This window comes from Nothoprocta perdicaria, unplaced genomic scaffold, assembly GCF_003342845.1.
Source record: "Nothoprocta perdicaria isolate Ctin4 unplaced genomic scaffold, notPer1 scaffold_381, whole genome shotgun sequence".
Classification (NCBI taxonomy): Eukaryota; Metazoa; Chordata; class Aves; order Tinamiformes; family Tinamidae; genus Nothoprocta; species Nothoprocta perdicaria.
Genome location: NW_020455623.1, coordinates 34,138 through 40,335, shown reverse-complemented (window position 1 = coordinate 40,335; position 6,198 = coordinate 34,138). Strand labels below are relative to the sequence as shown.

General features: G+C 45.5%; 1 long non-coding RNA gene across 1 annotated transcript in view; it reads left to right on the top strand.

The window, feature by feature from the left end:
- The first annotated feature begins 1,667 nt into the window (after positions 1–1,667).
- The window catches only part of LOC112952010, a 5,655-nt gene continuing 1,124 nt past the window's right edge, over positions 1,668–6,198 (top strand). Inside the window, exons 1-2 of the long non-coding RNA XR_003250315.1 lie at positions 1,668–1,716; positions 5,985–6,078. This is a non-coding gene — a long non-coding RNA (uncharacterized LOC112952010). The remainder of the gene's footprint in view (positions 1,717–5,984; positions 6,079–6,198) is intronic.

Here is a 6,198-nt window from a genome sequence, read left to right as displayed (position 1 = left end):
ATCAAAGATCRCTCTCCTCTCATGAGGAATTTTCTTCTCAAGGTATTTTTCACAYGCATTTCATATCCTAAAGTGGCTGGGAGAAAGAGATTAAGAAGTTCCTAGAGGTTGAATGTTCAGGTAGATAACAAGAAAAATGAGAGCTACGCTTCAGGCTGAGAGAAACACTGGATATGAGGTCAAACATCACCCTTAATGCCTCAGCTGGTCTCAGGAATAAGGGTGTGTGGGATATGTTGGCCGAGTCATCTGCTGAGGTATGGTATTCACTGAAGGCTTTAGCTTCGTGCCTCGTCAGCAGCAAAGCTGGGCTGAATGGACCCTAGGCTTTGGCTTAGCTTAGGGCCTGCCTTTTCACTGAAAGAAATCAGTGTTTTGTGTGGTGGGTCTTCTCCGGTGAGTAGAGAAGCTTCTTAAAAACAATAATAATAAAAGAGTAAAACATGAATTTATTATCCAAAAGTGTGATCCTAGTAATGCTAGGGGATCTAGGAAAGTGACAGCCTATGCAGCGTAGAGAAGCCACCTCTTCAGCCTTACTTCTGACTTCTGAAGGTCTCTGGGCTGTGGTTGGTCCTATATATTCCACTACTGCATTAAAGGACAGCTGTAACGTTGCTAAGACTTAGTCTTCTCGGTGGCAATACTGTTGCAGGAGTGAGGACGGGTCCTCAGGGGGTGCTCAGAGCGTGATCCCAAGGACCAGGGCTTCTCCACAAAAATCACCGGCACTGTGGAAATCTGTCTGATGCTCTCTTTTTCTGCAATTGAATCGTCACTACAATGCATGTTTCCTGGGAGCCTTCTACATGTAATTCAGCTTTAGTTCTTCCACATGGTGCCTCAGATTGCTCCTCTTGCCCTGATTATGAACAGGAAGAAATCACATTTGCATCTGAAGAGTGTCATCATCTTGTTATTTTTTTCTCCCTCTCTGATATTCTTTGCAAAAGCATCTTTCTGTGCCATTGGTTATCAGTAAGAAAAGCCATTTGTTTTTCTTCTGGAATTTCTGTGCCTGCTCAAGGCTGTCTTTATGTTCTCATTTTTTTCCTATTCAGAAGCAGTCTCTTCTTACTGTACATCTGTTGCAAAACAAAAGATGACAAAGTGGCTTGTGTATCAGCTTGATTTATAGATAAAGACTTAAATGATAACATGGTAAAGCAGACAAAACCTGCACAAAAAAAAAAGGAAAAAAAACCCCAAATGCTGGCAGATGAGCTGCATTAAATGAAAGAGCGGCTATAAACAGCTCGGATGACACCGTGTGTGTACCAGCTTTGTCATCAGCATGCATGAGGCTTGGGGGGGGAGGCTTCTCTAATAAGACGGGTGCAAGATGATGACTCGAAGAAAGACTTTTTCTCTTTCTGAGGAGACGTTTTTGGGCGTCTGTGAAGTAAAATCTCTGTAGCAAATCCCAGGCATTTGTTTCTTTTCATGTCTGTGCAGACGTGACAAGATGCTCCGTGCCTCCGTGGTGGGAAGACAGGCTCTGTTCGGCGCCGGGAGCCGCGTGCGTCTGCGCTCGGCTCCGCTCCGACGCTGCCGAGCTGCTGATCCAGGCAGGCGCCGCCGCCATCCCCTTCACACGTGAAGTCTTTTCTCACCGAGCAGCAGAGGAGGCTCCCGGGGCTGGCTCCCTTTTCTGGCACACAGATACCTGTCCCCTCCCTTGCGGAACTGGAAGTGCAGAAGTTGAACATAATTCAGGTATTCAAAGTCACTTTTAGGTCCCCTCTACATCCCGCAAAGCTGCTTCTACTGCTGGCTGAAGAAGCGCATTTCCCTCAGCTTTTCCTCCCACTTGGTTCTCTTGCGGGTACTCTGCTGAACTCACTCCAGTTGTGAATATGCCCMTTATGTTCTGGAAACATGTGGGAAATCTCCTCCACACAGTGTTGTTTCATGTGTATTTAGATGGGCGTACTTTGCAAATCAGAGCTTGGTAGGTGACCACATCAGTGGTCCATGGTCAGGTTTTGTGCATGAATTGTTATTTCCAGTTCAAATGACAAACTCTAGCATATTTGGGGAAATGGAAACTTGTCCCTTTTGAGCAAAAGGTTTGCAAGTACCGASTGGTTACTAATTTTCCTGCACATCCTGTAAACAAATATGTATTACCTGCACGCTGCAGATTAGGGAACTGGAGGTGGGTAAGTGACAGATTAGTGGATGGCTGGAYGTGGTCTGAATCAGAGGTTTTTGAGCCCATCAAGTCAGCTGAAACGGTGTTTTCTCTCTCTTCATGTGCAAAATAATCCAATGATGCTAGAAATGGCAGCGTGTGGTTGTACTGATGGGGACCCTGTACTGGAGTTTGAACAGAGGGTGTTGGGAGCGAGTAGAATAGCTGACGTCTAAAAGGAAGAGTAAATATGAAAAATCTTTCTTTTTATGTTCTATAGTTTTTGGGCAGAGTGAGGGAGTTTAATTGCTTCTCTTGCATCCTCTTCTTTGGCAGTTTAATGGCATGTCCTTGTCTTTGCATTTCTCAGAAWTGCCACAAAAAAGAAACTTCTATTATTTGAAAATATCTTTTCATTATCTGCTATTTAATACAGAATGCTATTTAAAAGTAGTTAGAAAATATGACTTTGGAATATTTAAAAAAAAAAGAGACAGGAAAAGCAAAAGTGTCATTCAGCAATTTTTAGATAATATACATTTTTTTCCTCTTCTCTTTTGTTTTGTGACGCATGCTAGTCATCCTTAACATAGAGAATAACAGCCTTCTGTTCTTCCTGAGGATCCTTTTGGATTGTTTTCTTAGCTACTTGCAAATGCTTTGCAGAAGAAGTGGCAAGGGGTTACTCAGACATGAGCGCTCYGGTCTGTTGGCTCAGAAGGTGACAGCAGAAGCTCACACACATGCAAGCAACACCAAACTGCCTCTCTCAGCAACAGCCACCAGCCCAAATGGGAGATCCGAGCAGATCACAACTCTTTTGTCCAGTGGGGCAAAACGCCAAGAGCCAACTTGGAGCTTAGAGCTTTTGTTTGGTCTTGGTCTTCCTGTTGCAAGCTTCTGTGGCTGTCCTCTCTCCCTGGGGCCTGGTTGCAGTTTGAAAGCCATGGCATGGTTGGAAGGAGATACCAAATACCATGTTAGCCGTACACCCAACTGGCAGTATTGGATTCATGAACAGTCTGTCAGCCGAAGGTCCCATCACCTTCCAAACAAGCAGTCGAGTTCACWAATGYCGTGACTTATTCAAACGCAACGTTGACAAAGCAGGTTGCAGATGTCACTACAGGAAAGTYGCTACTGCAGCGTGGGATTTGTAGCTAGCTCTGATGTACAGCTGTGCMACCACSGCTCASCCCAGGAGGTGGGAGAGGGCTCTCAGTGTTGAGTCTCCTCAGGCTGTCCCGACCCAAGGGGAGGAAAGGGGCTCAGTCCATCGACTGACTCAGCAGGCACGATGGAATCTTCCCCCTAACTTCTTTCCTCCTTACTTCACCTTTTATACCTTTTCTTTATGTTCTGGTGGAGCTTGAGAGACTATCATCATACTTACTATTGTTATTGATTGGTGAAAAAGTTTCTCGCTTTCCTTTAAAGGTAGGGTCAATGGAAAATCTGGAGCTCACACTCACTGAGGAGTGGTTGTACCTCAGAGGCAGGTAACTTGGGGTGGAGGTGTGTTTTGGCATTATAATGAACTTATCATGAGCAAAGCTTGAGCAAAGTGATTTGATGAAAGGAGTGATTTGCCACCCTTGCTKGCTCAGCACCGGACGTATTATCATGTATCCCCCACTGGGCAGCTCCTGTGCTGCTCGTCTGTGCGCTCTCCTGGGAGCTCAGCAGAGTTTGGTCCCGGTGTCTTCACCCCGCTCCACACTCTGTGACTCCTCTCTGCAGCTGCGAGGAGGGCAGGTTGTGCYGCCCAGGGARCTGTGGAGGAGCAGAGTCCCTGCACCAACTATCCTGSAAGTGGCAACTGTGTCTCACCCCAAGCAGCTTCTGAAATGCCCCAACCTCTGTTAGGCCCTAGTCTTTCTCTAAGTTCCCCCTTTTCCAGCAGTTCTTCCGCAGGCCTATGGGACAGTTTGGACTGGAGGGGACCTCAGGTCTCCTGTCCTACCTCCTGCTGCCAGCAGGGCCCCTGTGGGTTTTCTTCTTATGTCCTGTCCAAAAGTCTCCGTGTCCGATTTATATTGTGTTGTCCACTGTGAGGAATCTTGGTGCAACTGGAGCCATGGTTTCAATGGGAGAGGGGCTGGGAATTAACTGACCTACTGTTTGCTTTGTTTTGCAGTTTTTGCTTTCTTGTGCACCACTTTGTTTATAACGTGGGTAATGGTCCCACCTGCCTWAATTAACAAAAGAAATCCCTTGGTAGCTACAGGTAAAGCACTAGCTGAGCCTGAGGTTTTGAAGCTGATTCCCTATTTATGGCTACCCTGGATAAATTGTGATTACTCAGTGAGATATTAATTCTGCTGCCTTGGGGAAAGGAAGAAAGAGGAGGACAGGGAAGCGGGAAATGCACGGGGCTTTACTCTCCTGCTTTGTGTGCAAAGCCAAGCCAAAGGACTGCTAATTAGTGCTGAGGGCTATCGCGTATTGCCTGGCCGAGGTGCACTCCTGTGCTTTGCAGGTACTTTCTGTAATTAAAACCTACAAAAACAAACAAAACAAAAYGAAAACGTCCCTCAAATATCCCTTCTCCCGCAKAATGGTGATGACAAGCTTTAGCAGCAATGGGGCAAAGTGATATATAAGCAGCGACAATATCTTTGTAAGGGATCTTCTAGGGGCTTCCACGTGGCCCTTGTTAAAGGAGTTGTTGGATTTGTCTTTCTCAGGGATGGGAAATTTTAAGTGTGCAGGGCAGTAATGTGCCACTAGTCCAATGCTAGTGACTGCACTTAATTTCACAGACTGTGACTTGTCCAGCAAAATCAGCAAATCTAACAATTGTAAGTGGAATCAAGCACAAGCCAAAGCCTTTTTAGGACCAGTGGCAGGAAACGTGTTGCATGGTGGCTGTAAAATTAGGAATGCTGGATCTGCTAGTAGGCTCCCGTGTTGGACTTAGGGCTCCTGACACCACTAGCTGGACAGCTCTTCCTCAGCCAGACTGCCCGAATATTTTCCTATAGAGGTATCTGCATCTTGTGCAGGTTTGGAGGCGATTGGCTTGAGAGACAGCGCGGTCCATGGCGAGGAGCAGGGCACAGTGCGGTAGGGATCTGTGTCTCTCTGCCAAGTCATTCTCCGTGTCCTGTCAGCCTTTGGATGAGTTACCCGAGGTTTCTATTCCTCCTTTAAGCTTGACTATGCCAGGGAAATCGCGGTCATTTACTATCCCTGTTTGCCCTGGGCACGTGTGAGGTAACGCTCACTGTTCTGTATGAAACTGCATCAATGGGAGGAGCGTTTGGCATCGAGGAGAAATGAGGGAGAAAAATCAAAAGTTCTTCCACTGTCCTGTCTTTACACAGGAGCATTTCAGTGGAGAGGAAATGAGGATAAGGCTGCCTAGAGCTTGTCCCGTGAATTGGTACTAACAGTGTGTTAGTTTGGGAAAATCTAGAGCTCCTTGCAAGATATATTTATTTATGGAATTTACATACATATGTGTGTGTATATATATATATATATGTTTCCTTATATACTTAATATGTGCACAAAGAAACAGGAATTCTTGACCAGCTAAGGCTTGTTTTGGGTACAGGTTAGGTGGACTTGCACGTGCTCTCATTTTCCAAGTTTCTCTGGTTAGAAAAGCATATTGCTGCTTCTCTGAATCCTTTCAGTTGTTAGCAAATGGAATGCAGCTTTATTCTCCCCCTTTTTGAGCAAAAACAGCTCAAAAAACACAGCGGGGGGCTTCAGATATCTTAATCTGGCCTAGAATATCATGAAGATTTCATCCCCATTTGAAATGGGGCTTTATATCCCCATTTGAAAAGCATCTATCTTTTAGCCGTGGTGAGTTTTTTAAAGATAGGTTAATCTTCCACAGGGATTGGTATACTGCTTCACCTGCTCAAGAAAATGCACATTTAACTATGCTTGCATATGAGAGTCTGCAGTCACTAAATCCTGCCAAGCTTGGGGTAAGATTTCCTGTATGTAAGTAGCAGCCGGAGGTGTGGGATTTTCGGGTTTAAATGCTTGCGAGTCTATTGGGGAAGAGGAGCTAATTGAACCTTTTAAAAAGAAACAAAAACCCCCAA